Source organism: Mesoplodon bidens (genome assembly GCF_964165515.1).
Source record: "Mesoplodon bidens genome assembly, contig: HAP1_SCAFFOLD_126, whole genome shotgun sequence".
Lineage (NCBI taxonomy): Eukaryota > Metazoa > Chordata > Mammalia > Artiodactyla > Ziphiidae > Mesoplodon > Mesoplodon bidens.
In genome coordinates this window covers 969,312-989,695 of record NW_027671928.1, presented here as the reverse complement: position 1 = coordinate 989,695, position 20,384 = coordinate 969,312, and the positions used below count along the sequence as shown (strand labels likewise).

Below are 20,384 nucleotides of genomic sequence, written 5' to 3'. Positions count from 1 at the left end.
CCCACTCTTTGGCATTGAGGGTGCACACTGAACCCAAGGAACCTCTGTGCTGGCAGTGCCTAGCTTGAACAGTGGGTCAGCTGCAGGGATGACAGTGCAACGTGAGCGCCTCACTTTTGACCTTTGTGTGTGTGTGTGTGTGTGTGTGTTTCTCGGGTAGGATCCACTGGATCTGCTCCTTGGGATGAGAAAGATAATGGTGTGGATGAAGAAGATGAGGAAGATGAGCTGGACCAGTCACAGCACCACGTTCCCATCCAGGACACCTTCCCCTTCCTGAACATCAATGGTGAGTGGGGTTGGGGGTGGGACAGAGGCATGGAGAGGATGTAAGGGGCTTTGATTTTGCAACCGTTGACACCATATCCACCATTGCACTGGGAGCAGCGACCAGGCCCTGGGACCAGGCTGTCAGTCTGTTAGCAAGTAGGAGTCATAGGCAAAGGCACTCCGTAGGCATAGTTATCCCAGTGGGGTGGCTTCTAGGCAGAGAGAGCATCTTCTGAATCTTACGTGATAATTCAGAGAAATTAAAAAATGAAATTCATTCTCAATCCCGCATACAAATACACAAGCTGTTACAAATTTTGCTGATTTCCTTCAGGCCAAGTGCAGGGATCATCTTCGTGAATTGTAGGCAAACTCTTCTGCTATTTCCCTCAGTACAAATTTTCTGTCACTGCCTTAACAGGCTCTGCTAAGGCTGTATCGTGGGAAACTTGTGGCTCTACAGCTCTTAATACTAGGCTCTGATAAAATTTCTCTACTAGAGACTTTTATCTTTTTTAAATTAATTAATTAATTTATTTATTTATTGTGGTACGCGGGCCTCTCACTGTTGTGGCCTCTCCCATTGCGGAGCACAGGCTCCGGACGCGCAGGCTCGGTGGCCATGGCTCACGGGCCCAGCCGCTCCGCGGCATGTGGGATCTTCCCGGACCGGGGCACGAACCCGTGTCCCCTGCATCGGCAGGCGGACTCTCAACCACTGCGCCACCAGGGAAGCCCTATCTTTTTTTTAAATTGACTCTTTGAATTCAGCTTCCCAGGAAAGATGAGTTTAGAGATTGGAGGGTCCCTGTGAGACAGAGCAAGTGCTGCACCTCCCATTGCACGTTCTGAGGACCCTCAACCACAAGGTGAACTGCTCTTCCACAGCATCTTCCCTTGAACTTTTCACTGACGTGCTCCTAGTCATATGACTTGCATTCAGTTGAGTAGCTTTTCACTACTTTTCTAAGTTCCGTCTGGCTGCTAGGGTCAAATGAGATACTTTTGCCACCTAGGAAATTTAGTATATCCAGATGATTCCTGTAGGATTTTGGAGTGCCCTTCCCTAGGTGATGCCCCTTCTTTTGAGAATCAGGAAATGACTCTTATCTGTCTACTTGCCCTCCTTCACTTACCCTGTCATTTAGAACCTTGCAACCAAGTGATGAGTAAAGACAACGATCATAGAGCTCTCTCAGGTTAATACTGCCACAGCTACATTCCCACTTGGTACAATTTTAAGATTTGGACATTTGGAAATGTGAGATCCTTTCCCAAATCTTTGGCTCACTCATTCTGTTATTCTCACCCCTTAAAAGGATGCAACCCATTTCCAGGATCATGATTTCCTTTTTTTTTTCTTTTTCATGTTTTTTTAAAGCTAATATTGTGTGTCCTTACGTTATGGGCCACCTTGGATCCTTTCTGGAAACATGTGAACGTATATTAAAAATAAAAAAGTAAAATGTGGCCCTACAGCCACACCGGGATTTCATTGCCCTGAGAGAGGAGTTGGGACGCATCAGTGACTTCCACGAAGCCTATACTTTCAAACAGGCTCCGGGCCAGCCAGTCTCCGGCTTCAGCAAGGAGAATGTTCCAGTGGTAACCAACAAGGAGAACCTGGCGACGCCGGTCTCGACTCCATTCCTGGAGCCGACCCTGGCGAGCGACGGCTCTGCGGTCACTTTCGGGAAAACCCAAGAGGATCCCAAACCATTTTGCGTGGGCAGTGCCCCACCGAGTGTGGACGTCACCCCCACCGACACCAAAGACGGAGCTGACGAGGCAGGATCAACCGATGGCAAAGTTCTGAACCCGAAGCCATCTAAGCTGGCAAAGAGAATCGCCAACTCCGCTGGTTACGTGGGTGACCGGTTCAAGTGTGTCGCTACCGGACTGTACGCAGACTCCAGTCAGCTCGGCCGGGAGCAGCGGGCATTGCAGGTGAGCCCCCCCACACACCCGAATTTCAGGAGCTTGAGCAGTTGTCAGGTTTTTTTAATGTGTGAAGAGGAGGGGGCCGGGGGTATGATAGGGCAGGACACCGGGCTGATTTGGTTAATGAAGCTTAGGATAATTTAAATGTTTGAAATGTGTCCAGTAAGGGGACGTAAGTGGATACTTTAAGTTATTCTGTAGATTTTAAGCGAACTCCACTCGAATGCTGATAACGGAAGTTTCAATTATTGCGAAGGATGTCTAAAAGACTGCATGACATTTACCTATCAGTCGCTTTGATTTCTCTGCCTTTACTGTACGTTAACAAATATACCTAAAAGCGCTGCTTAGAATGCCTTACGTGATACTTGGTGGAGGTGTGTAGCGGCCGCATGTCTGTGAGATTCGTGCAATTTTTTTTCCACCCAAAAAACAAACAAACAAACAAAACAAAAACACAAACCTTGCTTAAAGGGATAGAGTATGTATTTAACTTGCTAGTGAATGATAGATGTTGTATAGGAATTTCCTTAAGATATTTTACTTTTAATTAGAAGACAAATAAAGCCAAATTGTTTTGCAATGTTAAGAAAAAAATTGGTTTATGCTTATAAAAATGGATGAAGTTATCTAAATGATCCATTGAGTGCCCATTTTAATTACATAGATGGAAGGATTACAAGAGGACAGTATTTTATGTCTACCCGCTGCTTACTGTGAGGTCAGTTCTTCAAATTTTTATTACTAGAATCTTCCATAAACCTTTTGAGTTAAATTTCATTTCCAAATATACAAAGGGAAGTTTGTGGGCCATGGTCGTCTTTATTCACTGTGCATTTGTTTTCTTTTCTGTTGTGTTTTTGTTTCGCTTTCTTTGTGTCGTGTTTTTGTTTTGTTTTATTTACCTTCGAAAGAGAATGTCTGTCTGTATGCCACAGTGTATGTATGGCTATATATACACACCACATATATCTCTACATACGTATGGCTTTACGAATAAAGAGTGTGTGACTAGTTACACATAGACACTCTTACGTTTTTATCGTTCAATTTTAAAATATCTCAGTTGTATCATAAATTGTGGTTGGTTTTGGGCAAACTTTTCTTTGAAGATACCTTCCTTTAAGGTAAGGGCAGTGAAATAGCTTTGGTGGTAAGGTGTGTCTTTTTTCCATCTCCGTTCTCTTTGTAGCGTGCAGTGATGCGCTTCTCAGAGTTGGAGATGAAAGAGCGAGAAGGTGGCCACCCCACGACCAAAGACTCCGAGGTGCGCAAATTCAGCCCCGCTGACTGGGAAAGGCTGAAAGGAAGTCAGGACAAAAAGCCAAAGTCGGTCGCCCCGGAGGAGGCCATTGCCAACCAGAACGACAGTGAGAGATGTAAGTGAACCCAGGCGGCTCGCGTGTGGTACCACGTCGGTGGGAACGGGGCGCTTCCGCTCCCAGTGCCGAGGGAGGTGAGAGGAAACAGTACGCTTCCGACGGCCCAGCGTCTGGGTGCTGGCTGTTCGGAGAACGGGCTGCTCTGGCCACCCTTCCCAGCTGTGGATTGCAAGGCTGGCTGTCCTTTGGAGCGTTGCGGCATCCAGGAGTGAAGCACCTATGAAATGCTGTTTCCTGGCACGCGTCTCCTTTTTCCGGAGCAATGCTAGTCCTGTAGTTAGTCATAGTCTGATACAGTAGAGCAGAGGAATGGCAGTGCAGGACCTCCAGCGTAGCAGGTATGTGTTCTGTTTTGTAGCAGGTACGGACACGGGTTTTTGGTAGCAGTGGAATGGCACTTGCAGCCAGAGCCAGACCCTCCAGAGTGACAGTCTCCTGTGGGAGGGAGTGGAGAGTACTCGGATTCTCCCTCCAAAGGCAGAGGTTTCATTCAAGTGCGATGAGGGCTGATGAAGGCCCCAGAGAGATGAGCATCATTGTGTTCTGTGGAGGCTCGTTTGCAGTCATGAGGAGCTGACACCACGCTCCGAGGCCGTGGGATCAACGAGGCCGTTCTTCCCACCAGACGGCTGTGTTCTGTTCTGGAGGCCGAACTGGAGAGAAAGCTCGTGTTGGCCTCGAGTCACACTCTGCGGTCCCCTCAGCTGCTCCCCCACTGGGGTTGACTTCGGGCTTGGCCCTCGAGACTTCCTGGGCTAATGAGATGCGTTGGCAGCAAGTGGAGGTCTTTCTCCCGCTTTCTTCAGTGTGCGTGCTGGTGGCCTGTGGCCTGCAGCCTGCTCCGGACCCCAGAAACCTTACCGGTGATGGTGAGTGAGGGCACCTCGGTGAACGTCGAGGACAGGGTGGGCGTGACATCCTCCTGAGACGGGACGGTCGGGGGTGGTGGGCACGTTTGGGAGGCCCAGGCCCTTGGACCCAGTCGTAGGGTCGGCGTTGGCCCGCACGCTTAGGTCGTGGGTGCCTGATGCAGTTCGGGAGAATTGTGGTCAGCAGCAGCGTGTGCTTCTCTCTGCTGCTTGGAGCACTGCCCTCCCCCAGCTCATCTTTGGGGTCAGACAAAGGCCTGTGGCCAGGGTTCTGGGTAAGCCACACTGGGACCGGTGTGTCCCACGTGGCTCCCGTAGAAGGGGATTTCTGGGGCTAGTCAGTGGCGGCCTTACCCGAGGGATGGGGCTCTCGATGTGCCTGGAGTAGACGATTCCGAGCTCCTCCCCCTCGGGATTGGAATGAAAAACGGAGGGTCCAGGCCACCCTGGAGTGAAGCAGCAAGAAGGCCTCCCTCCTTGCCTGTGCTCACAGCTGACACGCAGCCCTTACCCTCCCGAGTGGCCTCATAACTCAGCTCTTGGGAAGTTTCTCAGAGAGATGTGGTAAAAGTGGGCAAGGCCAAGTTCACGGGGATACACTTTTCTGAGGAGGGGATCTGCCTGTTCTGGGTGGACGGTGAGGGAGGCTGGAGGAAGGCAGCGGGCAGTTAACCGGCCTCGAGTCTTCTCACCCTTTTCTCCAGCAACGTGGCCAAACCCAGGGTGGCCGCTGCCCTTCACGTCTCAGTGGCCTCACCCGCCCTTCTTCCCAGAGACGTTTGTGTGCGTCCTTCCCAGTCTTTCCTGCTGAGCGTGGAGACGCGAACTCGGTGTGGCTGATGGGGAGCAGGGCCTGAGCCCCAGATGATTCCGAAAGCCCCCTCCCCCCACCGCCTGCCTCCAATCTCAGACTGACCGACGGGTCTCTTCCTGGAGCACCCGGGACATGGCCCAGTGAGCCATGAATGGCCACCATGGGAGGGCAGGAGAAGGGTTGGGGAAGGTGAGGGGCTGCGTTTGAAAGGTTGGGGCAACGGAGGTGGGTTCCCCACCCACCCTCTGTCTTGTAGAAACGTGGGGTTTGTAAATAGCTGGTCAGGAAAGGTCACCTGAAGGGGCCACTGTTCTTACTGCGGCCTCCACGTCCAAGGCCCAGCAGGTGTTCACTCTATTCAGCTGGATATGAATGGGCCTTCTTGTTCTTGGGCCATCATGTCTTGAGCTGATATGGGCTCAGGTCCTTCTCATGGGTGTCGGTGTGGCCGAGAGCCGAGCTGTGAGCACATGGGAGCTGGGGCGGGGATTTGGGGTGGGCAGGGGTCACAGAGAGGGTCCAGGATGCCTTCAAGATGCCTTCCCCCTTCTGAGGCAGCCCCTACCCATGGAGGGACCAGGAGCTTCCAAGGTGGTGGGTGCTGTTTGCGTGGCCCTGGTTGTCCTGGTGCGGGTGCATCTTGTTGCTAGGGGCTTGTTTAAAAAAAGGAATTAACTTGAAAACACAGTGGCCGAGATACTCATTTATTCTTTATGATCACATGGGTGGCTGAGTGAAATTTTTATTTTGGAAGTTCACCAAATGAGTTGGGAGGTTCCTCAGACTTGGAAGTTCATCACTAGGAACCCTCAGTGGCATTTGAAGATGGGGCGGGGCAAGGAGGCACTGGTCCCTTCCTTCTCAAACTTGGAGTAACCATCTCCCTTGCCAAGCACTTGGCTGGGACAGGCCTAGGACTTGCTCAGTGGCAGTGCCTGGCCAGGAGCTGGAGGAAGCCTCAGTCGAGGGGCTTCATGAAACTTCTTTGCTCAGGGAACTTCTCTTCCAGCTGAGCACTTGCACGTTTGTAAACTACTTTGGAACAGAGATCCCCTGCACTCCTTGTGTAGCGGGTTTAACTTTGAACAAGGTTAGCCCTGACTGGAGGTGCTATTATAGTTAAGCTACAGAGAAGGGGATTTTAATCCTGGGGAGCCTTCCAGCAGGTCAGAACCCTCTCACCTTGTTTAGGCCTCACTGGGCATGGCTCAACAGTGGTGAGGGTGCTTTGCTGCCACAGTGACTTGTAAATGTTGCTGTGGTGATGCTTCTGTGAGGTGATGCTATGGTACAATCATAATGAATTTGGGATATATGTGCTGTGAGTCATAGGACCATGCTGCAGGGACCACGTGCACATCTTGCTTAGACTGGGTGACCAAGGGCACGTGGCTTCCCACTTTTAGAAGGGCCAAAAGTAGCAATGATGGCAAAGCCTGATGGTTAGGATCCCCGTGTATCTATTTATCTCCCCATCTCCTTTGCCCTCAAGGGTCATCCTCCTGTGGGTCATGGTTAGAACAGTCTTTGAGAAGCTCTAAGTGACACGGAGCCTCTACCCTACGGCTGGTGGCCATGGGCATCTTGGGCAGTCGGGGTGGGTGTCCTTCAGGGTTATTACTGGCCTGGGTAAGGTCACACTAGCGTAAGGTCTTGGGGGGCCTTAGCTGAGGGGAATTGAGATCTTTGCCCTAAAAGGCTCCGGGGTTGGGGGAAGGGTAGATGGACCTAGTTTGGAAAAAGAAACTTTCAAATTGGACATGGGGGTTCTTAAGGTAGCCCTTCCATTCCTCCATGGATCCCCTCCCACGGAGCTTTTAGGGAAGGCTGATTGGACCAGATTGGACCAGAGAAGTCCAATGGTGTAACCAGCAAGGCTCACCTCTTAAAATTTCCTACATTTCAGGCCTGAGATTCAGGCTGGTCTGAAAGTCTTGGCATCTTTTGGTTAAAGGGATTTTTCCAGCCTTTCTCTGTGCTGAGCCCGGCCCGTGATTATGAAGCCCACCCTGGAGGGAGGCTAGCAGTAACATTCCCACTTTACAAGTGAAGGGGGCCGAGTTGTAAAGCGGCGCCATTCCTGCCCGAGTGTTTAAGAGGGTCACAGAGCAGCCCGAGTGAGAGTTGCAGCACGCCGTCTTCACCGGGCCTGCGGTAGCCTGGGCTGCATCACCCGTAAGCACAGGCCATGAGTTTGGGGTTTCTCCTGCTGCCATGGCAGGAGACCCTCGCGGTTGGGGTGATTCCACCATTCCGGCAAGAGTAGATGGGGATCTCTCCCACCTTGGGATACCCTTGGAGAAAAGCTAAGTGTGTTCCACCATTGAGAACACAGGTCAGGCTAGCCCAGGCCAGGGTGAGGTTCATCCCCACAACTGGCTGCCATTAAATACTGGGAATGCCCCCAAGAGAGGCTGATCAGGGGACCAGCCTGCTGAGCACAAGTGGGAGTGATACTTGAAGTGGTCTAGGGAGAGGAGGAGGAATGCGAGCAGCATGTGAGGGGTGTGTCCATGATTTCATCTAGAAAAACGGGCTGTGGGAGCTTAGCTCAGGTGTTAACAAAATACGAAACTCATACGCCCACCCCCACCCCCGGCCGGTGATGGACACAGGGTCATCTTCGGGGAACTCTTTACCAGCACAGTGATCATTATGGAATTATTTGTGTGTTAGAAACAATGTGACTAGCAAAGCAGTTGAACTGTTTCTTTGGCTAGAGCAAAAGTGAGGAGTGATGTTAGGCTGGGGTGATTGGAGGAAAAGCCCCAAGTGGATGCTAGATTGAGCAGAGGGGGCAGGAGCAACACAGGCGGAGCTGAGGTGTGAGCAGTTCAGCCCTGCCCGCCGCACCCCCCCACCCCACCCCCACGAAGGGGGTTGGAGTCTTGTCTTTGAAATGTCCTTAGATGCTTGTTGCCTGGGAAGGAAGGCGTGGAGACGTGCCAGGTGGGTGACTGGTGTCACTGAAGGCCTTCTTCCTAGACAGGAACTAGGAGCAGCCGCTCGATGGCAGTGAAATGCTTTTCCCCCCACGGGTGTGGAAAGAGGACAGACGGACTTGTAGCAATCTGGTTGAGTTCTTTGAAATTGCCCTTGACCCTTGTGTGTGCACCAGGAAGCCTTTCCTTTCCCTTTGCCAGGCTCCTCTTGCCTTGGTCTCCCCAGCTTCCCAGCCTCCCACCATTCTTTCCCTACCCTTTTTCTTCACCCTCGCCCCTGCTGACCCAAGTGAACATTGGTGCTATGTCTGTGTACATGGCAGTTGGGGGCTATTTGGTCTCTTGATGACATCAGCCTTTTTTGTTGACTAGCAGCTGTTTCCATAGTCATTTGTAGCTATGCCCTGATTGGTTGGATCTTACTGTGAGGTCACTCACCCCCCCTTTAAAAGTAAGCCACCTTGGAGAGTTAAGCAGTTAGGGAGTGATCTCACATGCCTATAGAGGAATGGTGTAGATGCCTCACCTTGACCCTTGAAGGATGGATTGTGAGTGGGCTACGCGCCTCATTTTCTGCTTTCTTTGCTGGTTGTGTTCAGCTGTCCTTCCTTTGGGACGTCTTTCTGAGGGTTTTGTGCTTCCGGCGTGTGAGGCCCCTGGTCTCCAAAGGGGGGTGGTCTGTTGGTAGCAGATTGCCTTGGGCATGGGGGTCCTGCCTGCTCCTGGTGACCTTTGTTCCCTCCTTTCCGGGTTGTCTCCCCTCCCCTAGGGGAGTGTTATGATGGAAGCAAACCTGACCCCTTCGAAGCCCCAGAAGACAGTGATCTTCCTGAGGACATGGACACGGAGCCCCCCAGAGAGTCCCCCGCCGACCAGGCAGCCCCGGACGCGTCACGCAGCCCCACCCTCCGGCTGAACAGAAAGCGCAAGGTGTCTGGCAATAGGAACCACACTGAGACCACTGTGCTCCCCGAGGACTCTGCTGAAAGCCAAGCGGAAACGGGTCTGCAAAGGTGAGCTCGATGTCGCTTCAGGCCCGCAGGGCACCCTTCGGAAGTCCTGGAGCGGAGCAGTGGAAAGTTCCAGTCCCACCCTGGATCCCTGGGGGGAGCCACTCACACCTTCCCACCCCCCACCCCCCAAAGCGAGGTGCCGGGGCTGGAGCCCAAAGGTGGCCAAAGGCAAATAGGCCCCCTCCCGAGACTTGGTGACAAGTTCCAGCCAACACAGTGACCACACCTCTCCCCTCCCCCACCCCTGTTAGTGATGTGTAAGACAGTTTGTTCCCCCACCCTGCCCTGGGGGGCTTCTTCATTAATTTGTAGTTATTTCTCCATTAGCTGACTGGCCTGAGAGGGAAATGACAAACAGTTCCTCTAACCACTTAGAAGAGCCACATTATAGTGAGCTGACCAACCTGAGGTGTGCATTGAATTAACAGGGCTCCATCCCAGAAAGCAGCGCCGCTTGCTGCACCTTAGAGAACGTCGGGAGCAGAGAGCAAACCTGGCCGGCAGGGCAGGAAGGAAGTGACCCAGGCGGTTCAGCCTGCGGTCACCCCCCAGGGCAATAGCATCTCCGAAGAGAAACCTGGCAGGAAAAGGGCAGAGGCCAAAAGCAACAGCAGCTGGTTGGAGGAGTCCCTTAAATGCAGTGACAATGAACAAGGTACGCACGGGGCGGGGGGCGCTCCTGCAGGTTGGATCACCCGCCCTCTGTGGGAGACGGCCCTGGAGGGGACCTGAGGGCCATCCAAGTTGACAAGAGTAGCGTGTGGCGAGCGGGGAGTTTTCTTCATGAGGTCCTTTCAGCCTGCACACTTCCTTATGGAATGGACAGTGAGGCGGGAGCTCGATTTCCTGGGCTGCTCCTCGTCACCCAGCCCGCGGCTGGGCAGGAAGGGAAGTCTTGGGTGACCCCGGGCGCTTGTCAGTGCCCTCATTCCAGCCTCAGGCTGTCCCCAGTCGCCCTGTCCCGAGCACCCAGGCCCCCCACGGGTGGGGCCGGGAGCGCACGAAGGGCTGGCTTCTGCCCTCTCTTGCGGGCCTTTGAAGCGACTTGCCATTTGGCGTTTCGTGGGTTAGCCTATTTGCCGGTTGAATGTGGGATGATTAAAATATTAGTGCTTTGAAAACATAATTGGTATATCTTTAAAAACTGAAGCTGCTCCAACGATCAGTGCTAACAATGGGCTTTTCTTTCCTCACCGGCTACAACTGTGTAACGCCCGCTTCTTCTCCCCTGACAGATGTGCTGTGCATGGACGAAGAAATGGATCGGCAGCCTTCGCCCCTGCCGCAGCAATACACCGACAACAGCGAGAAACCATCCGGGAAGCGACCGTGCAAAACCAAGCATTTGATCCCTCAGGAGCCCAGGCGGGGCTTGCCGCTGCCAGGGGACTCCTAGGTGGACAATGCGGATGGCAAGGTACCTCTTGCCCCTGGCTCTCCCCCGCCCCCCGGGCCCATGCAGGCACATCCCGCCTGCCTACTTCTCTGCTTCTGGGGACAAAGCTTTCCTTTTCCTGAACCCCTCCCCCCAAAACGTCCCTGCCCCTTCCTAGGGGACCTGTCTCCTGGGTGGCGGTGAAGTTTCCAGCGAGTAAAAATGCAACCCCTTCCTCGCACCCTGCCTCCCCCAGACAGAGAGGAGGAAAAGTGCTTTCCTCCACTCAGCTTTGTAACTCAGGGAGGAGGCGAACCAGCCGGGTGGAGGAAGGATAGCCTGAAATGTGTGCGCTGCCTGGTTTCGTGATAGGTGACCGTCCGGAGATTTTGAAAGCGGCCTGAGCCCAGTTCCGACTATGATCCTTCGCCGGCCAAGCAGGACCAGAAGCCCTTGGACTGTTTGCAGCAATTGTTACCAGCTTCCCAGGCCTCGCAGCTGACATGGTCAAGCTCCCCTCCAGAGACCACCCAGTCCCGCCCGATGCCACCGGAAGCGCGGAGACTTATTGTCAATAAGAATGCGGGCGAGACCCTCCTACAGCAGGCCTCCCGGCTTGACTATGAGGTGAGCATCCTTGTGGGTGCCCCGGATCAGGATCCGCCGGCTGCTGCTCCTTGGGTGGGGGACACACTGGCTGGGGATGGGGGGCGGGTCTCAGAGCCCAGCCCCCTCCACGTGGCGGGCTGGGCTGGGTGTTCCAGCAGGGTGTTTGCGTTGGCTCCCGCTCACATTGCGGGCTCTTTGGTGGCTTGTTCAGTCGTGGTGTGAAAAGAAAGGCAGGCCTCTCTGATGTTCCGTTCCCGTTCAGGCAGGTAGGCTGCTTCGGCCAGTCTGGCTCACTTATCTCTGATATAAAATCTGACCTAACCCAGGGCTTGGCGACCAGGGGAATTTTAATGAGCCCTTTTGGATTCTGAATAGCAAGAAAGAGAGTAGTTATTAGCTCTACTAACTTGTGCTGTTTGGGGCAGAGTGATGCCCCTGTGGGGTAGCGGGTGGGAAGTGTCTGTGCAGAGTAGGGGTGGGAGTGGGGCAGACCTGAGCAGTCTCTTTCTGAGAGGGCACGGGAGCCGAGGGCTGATGGGCGGGAAGCAGGGGTTGAGCCTTGCACAAAACTCCCTGTCCACACTGCTGTATCCCAACCCAGCACGGCTGATGACAGTGATGGCCTCTATTGCTAGAGCAACATAGAAAGATAACTGATATCTGCCTAAGCCCGTGTGATCTGTAGTAACTCCTTTCACCCTTTTAACATGTTCACTTGGGAGTAACGCGTACTAGCCCACTCTCGGATGAGGAAACTGAGCCTCAGAGGGGTTAGCTGATACCCGTACAGGTAGCAATCCAGCAGTGCTCCACAGCCCACCACGCTCCTCAGCAAGACTGGCTCACACTGGAATTGCCCTTTTGACAGTTCAAAACCTCTGTGAGAGAGATGACTCTCTCTGCCCTGTGCAGTTCCCGCACCATACTTGTCAGTAGCAATTGTGATGTAATAGCCCACAGGGCAAAGGCATTTTTCTGTGCTGGCATCAGCCCTCTGGGAGTTGAATGGTGACAGTAAAATGCGGTGCAGCAGGCTGAGCGTGGAGGTGTGGCTGAGCACTGGGGTGGCAGGACCCAGGCTGGCCCGGAGCCCTGGCGCCCACACCCTCAGCCAGCTCTGTGCCCCTGTCCCCCGTCTCCCGTCGTGTCCCCCCATCCCGGTCCATAGTGCCGTGAGCCCTTGGAAGTGTGCCTGCCTTGGCCCTAAGGCATGCCTGTGGGTGGGTAGTTGGAAGCACTAGGGCTATGCTTAGTTTGGGGTGTTTTTTTGTTGTTGTTGTGGGTTGAATGTGCTGTTGTTTATATCTGCACGTCTCTTGGAGACCTCTCCATTAGCTAGAGAGCACTTTGTGGTAGTTAGCGCAGTTACTTGCAGGTGAAGTCCAAGGAGCACCCAGTTGGTTTCCCAAGAGCTGAGAGCGGGCGCCTAGGAGGACAGAGCAGATGTTGCACATAGTGTGGAGCTAGACCCCCCGTGGTTGAGAAGATAGTCTCCTTGCTTCCAGCAAACGCTGGAGGTGCGGGGGAGACCCCTAACCCCAACTTTTGGGTTAGGGTTGAGAAAGTAGACTCCCGCTTCCAGCAAATGCTGGAGATGGGGGGGCGGGGTGCTGCTGCACCCGCCGTGGAGGGCGGGGCTCCGAGCCCCACCTGTGAGCTTGGCATCATTTCCAGCAGCCTCCCTTTGGGACCAGAGACGTCAAAAGACCCTCGTTGGTTCTCTAAGACAGTTTCCATTTTGGTTTGGTGGCTCTGAGGCCTGGACCAAGGGGCACTTGATCCATCCTTTTTTAGGCTACCTGGCCTTTGATTGCACAGGAAGCCTTGGGAATGTTTAGGGTCGGATTTGTTTTTTTCTTCAAATGTAAATTTCAATATGTAGATTCCACAGATCACCAGTGTTGATGCTGAACATTGTGACAAGTAGATGAACGCTTTCAACTTTGATTTCTCTGGGCAGAAATTTCTGGGATTTCTCTGGGCAGAATTTTAAATGTTGGGATGATGGCCCAGTTGGGAGATGTGGCAGCTTCAACCTTTTCAAATTGAAGGACAGTTTGCTTAAGCAGATAAGGGTGTGGTTTGGGAGGGTTTTCCTGAAGTTTTGTCTTCAGCATTCTTGGTTATTTTCTTCTGCTTAGCCAAAGATACCATGTGCAGTATAAAGGCTGTCTGATCTTTATGTCATGATAATGTGGTTCTGGAAGTTTAGAAACACACTCTGGCTTCAGATCCGAGTTAAATAGATCACTTGTGTGGCCAAAGACCTCAAACCTTTCCCTCCTGGGATAAAGGCTTCTATTTCTTAGGCTAAAACGCCAGTGTGCAACCACATGCTTGTGCCTTTAGCGGTGATGGTTAAATTTTCTATGAATTGAATGTCATGTTTTTTAAAAAGTTAATGAGGCATTTAATTAACTCACAACGTCGGGCTTATGGCCTTTATGGTTACATTTTCCGGGTAATGGCATTCGGCTTATAGCTGCTGAACAGAGAGCTGTCCGACAAAAGCAGTTTGACTTTGCTCTGGAATGGCTGGGCTGCCCTTCAGACACTCCCGTTTATTTCTAGCGGAGAAAATAGACCAAGGAATTTGTTGCGTCGACAGACTCGCCCCGCTTCTTCACCTTTCAGTTAGAGAAAGTGTTGGTGGCGATGGTTGCCATCCATTTAGAGGCCATCACCCTCCTAGCTAGGAGAGTGTAGTTAGCCCACTTGACCCCCAACAGAGAAGGCCTGTGGGATGCTCGTCACAGCTGGATTGCATCCCTCTAACTGGGGCCCTCTGGGGCCTTTTGAATCTTCCCAGCTGACCAGGTACCAAAGACCTGAGTTATAGGTCTAGTACTTCATGTTGAACTTGGGGTTTAATATCTCTGGGCCTCAGTTTCCAAGTGTTGAATGAGGATAGTACTACCTTCCTTTCCTGCTATCTCCTGGGTTCCTGTGGGTGACAGAAGACGTCCTCATCTGGGGAAATGAGAAGCACTGTGTAAACAGTGGGATCAACGTGGTTGAGTTAGGACAGCCCGTGGCAAAAAGTCTGACCTGGCCGTGGGGCTACTGCTGCCTTTGCTGCCATCTTCCAGGAGAAGAGAGTTGACTTACCCATCAGCTTGGACGGCCTTTCATTTCTAGGTACCCTTGAATCTGCCCTAGTAGTGATGAAGGTTTCCAGGTGAAGGCCATGATTGTCACAGCAAGTAAACCCTGGGTTGAGTAAATTGATGTGTGCACAGCAGTTGGTGGCGTTCAGACCTGATCCCAGAGCCACGTGACAGGGCCTCTCCCTGGCTGGGGCACACAACTCATTAGCTTGCAGCCGTCCACTCAAGTCTGGCTAGTGAGGGCCTGCTAAAAGAGCAGCAGCTTCATGCGGTATCCTGGATACCAGGGCTCGGGGCAGGTGGCCTGGGAGCCCAGAGGATTGTGGGCTTTCTGGCAGGTTGGGATGTAAACGGAGAAACGCATTCGTGGGCGTGCCTTTTCTCTTCCTCCTCTTGTTTTGGAAGGGAGCTGCTGCAGTGACCTGAAGTAACAGGGCACCGATGGCCAGGTTTACCAGCATGCCCCATTAGGTTCACGTGGTAAGCAAATGGAACATTCTAGTTCACTCCCAAGTGAGTGGTCACCTTTGATTGGCGTGTCCTCCAAAGGGCATAAAAGGTTTTACAGAACCCATCTCGCACTTATGGGCGGCTAGAATGACCCCCGTTTTAGGTTTAACAGATGAGTTACCTGAGAGATGTCACAAGGAGGCCTGTTCTGACCCCATCCCATCCCCCCTTACCCAGCAGACCATGTGTTGGGCCACATGCACGTTCTGCCTACTCCCAGCTCTCAGAACCTGACAGCTCTCTGCTGGGCACGACTTACCCAGTATAAACAGTATAACGTGTTTTCTGGTGGCAAATGCTTTCGATGTGTCTGAAAACTTTCTTAAGGTAATAAAACATTGAATAAGTTCCTGCTCTGCTTACTGGGAGTGGTTCATATTAATATTTTAACAAGCCAAAGAAATAAGGTTAATAACAGTGATTCTAATGCACAGTGTTGACACAGAACATCTCCGGGGGCGGGGGTGAACATTTTATTTGATTCTTGAAATGTGGAGGTTGCAGCCTGTGGTGTATCAGGTTTCTGTCATTAACTTGGGGCAGAATCAGTCTAAAATTTTCATATTTACTCGAGAGGGTGGAGTGAGGCAAAATAGAGGGTGGGGTTATTGGAGGCATTTTGTGTCATTCCTCGAGAATGGAGGGAGAGAGCTTCTCTTTAACTCTACTTAACATACAGACAAGAGCATCTGAGGCCCAGGTTCTGATTTGGGGTCTTAACAGGGGGCGCGAGGATGTAGCTGACCTGGGTGTCCCTGCTTCTCTAAGCTGGGGAATGTTCTCCGGCTGATTGAAGCTCTCTTTAAGTGTTGGTCATCCATACTTTTATCTAAACTTGTGTTATCGTCCACTGCCACTGACTGAACAGACCCATCAAGTGAGAATGGTCTGTGCTTGGCAATGTGTCATCTAAGATGTTAGCAGCCGTGACACCTCTGTACTGGTCACGTCGGCCCCTGGGCTGAGGGCTTTCATCGCTATCCGAATGCATCCTCTCAGCAGCCCTGTGGAAGCTTGGAGAAGTTCAAGGGTAACTTGCCCATGGCCAGGCCACTGGTGCAGCAGAGCCTTAGACAACACTGTCTGCATCTCCAAGCCCTTCTCACACACTCTCATGCCCCACCAGGATGCCTGCCACCTCCCCGCGCCATGGTGGGCTTTTGGCCCCAAGGATGTATGCCTTTGAAAGTGGGCACGGCCAAGCTATGGGGATGTCACCCTTACAAGTTTCACTGTATGGTTGTCTGATGGTATCTCCTCTCCTCTCCTCTCCTCTCCCCGTAGGAAGTGGTCTTGTACTGCCTGGAGAACAAGATTTGTGATGTGAACCACCGCGACAACACGGGTTACTGTGCCCTGCACGAGGCTTGTGCAAGAGGTTGGCTCAACATCATACGACACCTCCTTGAATATGGTGCCGATGTCAACTGCAGTGCCCAGGATGGAACCGGGTCAGTGGCAGTCTTGCTCTTGGCGTGGCCCTGCTGGGGCATAGGCAGTGGTTCTCAGGGTGTGCGGGGAACCCCAGAAGGAAAGATGGAGAGTGAGTGCCATGTAAGCACACTGGTGGTGGAGTCCTCTAGAATGGAATCGGACAGATCTTTCTGGCAAATTTACATAGAACTTTAAAACTCTGTGACACTCTTATGGACAGAAGTCCCTGAAAATGTTGAGCCTGCATGAATAATCAGGGGTGTTCTCTTTTAAGACCCTGGACTCTCCACCAGCGTCTGTTGAATCTCACTCTTGAACATATATGTGAGTTGAAAGTTGCAGGAGTACAGACAGGTCCAGTGGCAACTGGCTTGATAGGACCTGCCGTGTCCACCCACATCCCCGGGCCTGACCCCCACTCTGTCCTTGACCTCGGTTTATTGGCCAGAGGCCCAGGTGTGAGTCAGCCCAAGCATCTTCCTGGTTGGACCTGGGATGCCACCACGAGGCAGGGCACTGGGGCTTTCCTGACAGTCATAAAATGAGCAAAACCGTAAGGTATTTGGTGGTTCGTGGTTTCCAAATAGCATCCTTTCTGGATGGGACTGCGGACAGTGTTCCTGACCCCAGCGGACACGGGCAGGAGGACTCTGTATCCTGAGAACTCGCCCTGCCTGTCGACTGCTTCTGGGCGAGAGGGTTGATCACTCATCTCCAAATTGGTTTCAGGAGAGGTTCCACTTTGCCCCTAGTTTCTTTTACAAACTGCACTTTTTGGGTTTTGTTTGTAATGGTATAACAATGGCTTGTCGTATCTGCTTCCGTGGTGCTGGGGTTCTTCCCCCCACCCCGCCGTACGTTACCTTCATACAGTCTGTCACTATTTAAGTTCATTGGAAACGTTTTCATCGTGGCCTGAGTTCCTCCTTGGGCCATGCATTAAGAGAGATTTGCATTGAAGAATGAGGCCTGAGATGGTCCCTTCACCTGTCCCGTAAAGGGTTATGTGTTGAAATAACAGAGTAATTTGTCGCAGCGACCGTACACTCACCTCCTCGGTGAAATAGCGCGCCTATGAGGCTTGCCCGCACACGCTCGATTTTGCCCCGTGTCCTTAGAAGCAAGCATCGCGTGCACAGGTGTAATCCTCCGCACCTCTCCTAGGCCTCTCCACGATGCTGTCAAGAATGATCATCTCGAAATTGTCCGCTTGCTCCTCTCCTACGGTGCTGATGCTACCCTGGCTACGTACTCAGGTAGAACCATCAAGAAAGTGAACCACAGCGAACTTCTGGAGAAGTTCTTAACAGGTACGGCAGAGGTCAAGACACGGTCTTGTTCAAGCATCTAGATGGTGACTTCACAGCCTTTCACCTGGGTTCCCCCTACCCCCACCCCCCGTTTACTCTAAGTGACCCTTTACTGGGAAAAGCAGCCCAACGTTAGTCTGTCAAAGAAGAGATACATACTTTGAGTTTTGCGAGGTGGGGGGCTGGAAAACTCTTAGCTAGCCAGGCTAGCTTTTGTTTGGCAGGCTGGGGCGGTGAGGCGGGCAGTCCCTCAGGAAGGCGGGTGGACGCGTGGGGAGGTTTCAGTCAGATACCTGGAGGCGTGTGCAGTGGGACTTGTCAGGAGGTGACACCAGCCCCAGCGTGAGATGTTCCCGAACTCCAGCAGCATTTGCCTCTTACCAGCAGGTGTTATCTTGTTTCTCTTTCTCTCTCTCTCTCTCCCCCTCTCTCTGCAGACTGTTTAAATAACCTGCAGGCTCCTGACGACGGTAGCCCCGGTTGCTCTTCGGAGTTCTCTGGCAGCTGTGTGTGTGGTGAGCAGCCTTGTTCGTTTCAGCTGGGCTTGTGGGGGTGGGGGTGGGGGTGATGCTGTGAGCAGGACTTGCTTGGGAAAGGATTTTTCCAGGGTCCTTTTTGGCGAACAGCTGGAATCTTGCTCCAGCTTACTGACCTCTCTCTTGTTTGCCCCCCTGGTTAGAACCAGATGATGAAAGTGGTTACGATGTTTTAGCAAAGCCCCCAGGACCGGAGGACCAGGATGACAGCAACGAGGCCTATGGTGACCTATTGGAATTTGAATTTTCCGAAGACCCCCTTTTGCCGTGTTATAACGTCCAAGTGTCCGTCACTCAGGGGTGAGTGTGGCCAGCGTGTGGTCGAGAGCCAGCCCAGCTGCTCTGTGGGGTGGCAGGAGTTAGAAATCCCCTTCAGCAGATGAGGGTGGCTGGGTTGGGGGGTGAGTGAATTCCTCACCCAGTGTCCACCGACCTCACATAATGCAGTAGAACTTTTCCAGAAATGTTTGGGTGGTGGGAGGGCTCCCCAGCCAACTGCCCTCATTGGAACACACCCCTAGAGCCCAAAGGACATGGGAGTCAGCGACTGCAATTGCACAGTTTCAGTCACTAAACTCTTGGGGAAGGGATCCTCCCCAAACGGCTACCATAGGGGCCTTCCAAGGCGCGTGAGGTCCACGGGACGATACTGATGTGTACCCTCTTCTCGTATAAGATTAGAGAAAGCCGTATGTGGCACCTGGGATCTTATGTGTCTTCAGATTTGCTTAGATCGAGTCTTGTCCCCACAGTCGGGCCACTGTGCCCCATGACCAACCCTTTGGAGTGAACACATCAGGAGACCTTGCTCTGCTGTGTGTTGACCCCGGTGCTTAAGGAGTAGCATCCTCCTTGGACTCTGAGGCTGGGAACGTGTCTGCCTTTGTGGTGACATTGTATTCGGGATAGAGATGATAAAGCGTGGCAGGGTATCAGGAAGGATTGTACCACCTCCCTTCTCGAAAGAGCCTCACTCCCGGCAGCATTGAGGGGCGGGTTGGAGGTGTGGGAAAGGAAAGGAAAGCCAGGTGACCTCGAGTGTTTCTCATGCTCTCTCCATGAGGGCCGGAGGAGAGGAGAGGTCAAAGAGGTGTTTGCCATCTCCCTTGGGTTGGCATACAGACTGGTTTTCCCCAGTGACTAGAACGGGGTGCACTTACTTGGAGAGGGGTGACCTGAGTTGTGGCCAGAGCCAAGGCAGCACTGGGGTGGCCTGCAATGAGGCTCGTTCAGGGGCGCTGCTCCTGCTTTTGTCTAAGTTGGCTGATCCGCCCTAGGTGGTCTCTTAACACATGCACATGAGTCCAGAGTTCCCCCGCTAGAAGTAGATCTTCCGGGCTTCCCTGGTGGCACAGTGGTTAAGAATCTGCCTGCCAGTTCAGGGGACACAGGTTCGAGCCCTGGTCTTGGAAGATCCCACATGCCACGGAGCAACTAAGCCTGTGCGCCACAGCTACTGAGCCTGCACTCTAGAGCCCGCGAGCCACAACTAGAGAAAGCCCGTGCGCAGCAACAGGCCCAATGCAGCCAAAAATAAATAAATAAATAAAATTAAAAAAGAAAAAGAAGAAGTAGACCTTCTAAGGACAGTGAGAAGTGGGGTGGGGGTGGGGTAATCAAAGTGGAAGTAGCAGGCCCTTTCACCGCCAGGAGACGGGTAGTTTATAGTTGGGAGCGCCTCTAATTTTGCCGGAAACTCAAACCACTGTCCTTTCTCTGGTGTAGGCCTCGTAACTGGCTGTTGCTCTCAGACCTGCTCAAGAAACTGCAAATGTCCTCCTGCATATTCCGCTGCAATTTCCCAAATGTGGAAATCGTCACCATCGCGGAGGCCGAGTTCTGCCGGCAAGTGTCAGCAAGTCTCTTATTCTCTTGCCCCAAAGACCTGGAGTCCTGTAATCCAGAAAGTAAGGAGCTCTTAGATCTGGTGGAGTTCACGAACGAGCTTCAGACTCTGCTGGGCTCATCCGTGGAGTGGATCCTCCCCAGAGACCTGGACTCAGACGACAACTGGTGAGCTCGCCAGGGCCCGCCGTGTACAGTGTGTCATGGTGTTAATCCTTGTGCATATGTGTCATAATACGACTATTTCTGTAAAGAAAGGACACTATGAGACACGACTCCAGTCGGAAGGACTTCATGTTTTTTCTTTTTAAAATTTTAAGTCAGTTTTTATGAAGTTGTTAATAAAGTTTCTTTACTTTTCAATGTACACATGCTTTGGAATATGTTTGTTTTTACTCGGAACAATTGTTTCTTTTCTTTTTTAAGG

The 20,384-nt window shown here is 52.4% G+C and overlaps 2 pseudogenes across 2 annotated transcripts in view; both read left to right on the top strand.

Moving 5' to 3' along the window:
- Nucleotides 1-20,384, top strand: part of LOC308610805 (centrosomal protein of 78 kDa-like) — a 262,130-nt pseudogene that overhangs the window by 235,690 nt on the left and 6,056 nt on the right. The window lies entirely within an intron of this gene.
- LOC308610811 (BCL-6 corepressor-like) lies at nucleotides 1,735-20,243 on the top strand (annotated as a pseudogene). Its single transcript has 11 exons — nucleotides 1,735-2,217; nucleotides 3,404-3,590; nucleotides 8,988-9,231; nucleotides 9,660-9,886; nucleotides 10,467-10,648; nucleotides 10,979-11,233; nucleotides 16,117-16,283; nucleotides 17,431-17,576; nucleotides 18,014-18,091; nucleotides 18,256-18,412; nucleotides 19,838-20,243. The product of its transcript is annotated as a BCL-6 corepressor-like (transcript).